The following is a 1,974-nucleotide window of genomic DNA, read 5'->3' as shown; positions in this document are numbered from 1 at the left end:
CAAGGTAAATACACACAATTCCCTTAACACATGTTCCCCTCTCTCTGACTGACTGCCACTAACACCTTCTAGCACACACACCAACTGACCCAGGACCCAGAACAAAGCGACAGACTAACTCCCGACCCAGACTGACCCCAAGCGGACACCCCAGGACGCAACGCCCGACCTGCTGCCTGCTAGTCCATGTTTCCATGTTTCCTCCTCCTTTTTCTCATTCAAACTTTGTTTTCTTCTCCATAGTTTTCTTTCCTCCTCCTCCTCCTCCTCCTTTTTCTCATTCAAACTTTGTTTTCTTCTCCATAGTTTTCTTTCCTCCTCCTCCTCCTCCTCCTTTTTCTCATTCAAACTTTTTTTTCTTCTCCATAGTTTTCTTTCCTCCTCCTCCTCCTCCTCCTCCTCCTTTTTCTCATTCAAACTTTTTTTTCTTCTCCATAGTTTTCTTTCCTCCTCCTCCTCCTCCTCCTCCTCATCCTCCTCCTCATCATCCTCCTCTTCCTCACTCACTCACTCACTCACCCAAGACTTCATTTCAGTCACTGGCAAAGGTTGTAGTCCCAGTGTGTGTGTGTGTGTGTGTGTGTGTGTGTGTGTGTTGATGGTGAAGGGTCTAGAGGTCACTATCATCATCATCATCATCATTATCATTATCATCATTATCATTGTCATTATATTATAGCAAAGCATGTGATAGTGTAGCTGTCATTTTCATATAATATATACATGCATGTGTGTGTGCGTGTGTGTGTGTGTGTGCGTGCGTGCGTGCGTGCGTGTGTGTGTGTGTGTGTGTGTGTGTGTGTGTGTGAGAGAGAGAGAGAGAGAAAAATGTGTGTGTGAGAGAGAGAGAGAGAGAGAGAGAGAGAGAGAGAATTGTGTGTGTGTGTGTGTGTGTGTGTATATCTAACGCTCCTCCCCCCCGTCCCGCCCCCCGGCCCCGCCGGGCTGACTGCCGACCCCAAGGACCTCTGGGGTCAGCCTACGCCTTCAGCAAGCCCAAGGCGCAATCCGTCAAGATCTCAAACTCCTCGTTCATCCTGCAGTTTGCTTCAGCGCGATTTGTAAACAACTATTTCGCTGGGTGAGTCAAGCTAACCGAACCTTACCTATCCTATCCTATCCTTTCCTAACCTATCCTATCCTATCCTATCCTATCCTAACCTTACCTAACCTATTCTATCCTTACCTTACCTAACCTAACCAAGTCTATCCTAACCTAACCTTACCTATTCTAACCTAACCTATCCTAATCTATCCTATCCTAACCTTACCTTACCTAACCTAACCTAGTCTATCCTATCCTAACCTATCCTAACCTTCCTTAACCTATCCTAACCTTACCTAACCTATTCTATCCTAACCTTCCCTAACCTAACCTAGTCTATCCTATCTTAACCTATCCTAACCTTACCTAACCTATTCTATCCTAACCTTCCCTAACCTAACCTAGTCTATCCTATCCTAACCTATCCTAACCTTCCCTAACCTATCCTAACCTTACCTAACCTATTCTATCCTAACCTTCCCTAACCTAACCTAGTCTATCCTATCCTAACCTTACCTATTCTAACCTAACCTATCCTAATCTAACCTATCCTTACCTTACCTTACCTTACCTAATCTAAACTAGCCCATCCTATCCTAACCTTACCTATTCTAACCTAACCTATCCTTATCTAACCTATCCTTACCTTACCTTACCTTACCTAACCTAAACTATCCTATCCTATCCTAACCTTACCTATTCTAACCTAACCTATCCTAGCCTATCCTATCCTGTCTTAACCTATCCTATCCTATCCTAACCTTACCTAACCTTACCTAACCTTACCTAGCCTAGCCTATCCTATCTTAACCTATCCTATCCTATCCTAACCTTACCTAACCTAGCCTTCCCTAACCTTACCTAACCTTACTTAACCTGACCTGCCATATAGTCCTTCCCAGCCTTACCAGACCCTTAGCAATGAGTCG

The 1,974-nt window shown here is 44.5% G+C and overlaps 1 long non-coding RNA gene across 1 annotated transcript in view; it reads left to right on the top strand.

Annotated features, from left to right (window-relative positions):
- Positions 1 to 944: 944 nt before the first annotated feature.
- The window catches only part of LOC126992850 (uncharacterized), a 2,373-nt gene continuing 1,343 nt past the window's right edge, over positions 945 to 1,974 (top strand). Inside the window, exon 1 of the long non-coding RNA XR_007747124.1 lies at positions 945 to 1,081. This is a non-coding gene — a long non-coding RNA (uncharacterized LOC126992850). The remainder of the gene's footprint in view (positions 1,082 to 1,974) is intronic.

The sequence above is a fragment of the Eriocheir sinensis genome, unplaced genomic scaffold (genome assembly GCF_024679095.1).
Source record: "Eriocheir sinensis breed Jianghai 21 unplaced genomic scaffold, ASM2467909v1 Scaffold51, whole genome shotgun sequence".
Taxonomy (NCBI): Eukaryota; Metazoa; Arthropoda; class Malacostraca; order Decapoda; family Varunidae; genus Eriocheir; species Eriocheir sinensis.
This window is presented reverse-complemented; position numbering and strand designations above follow the sequence as displayed.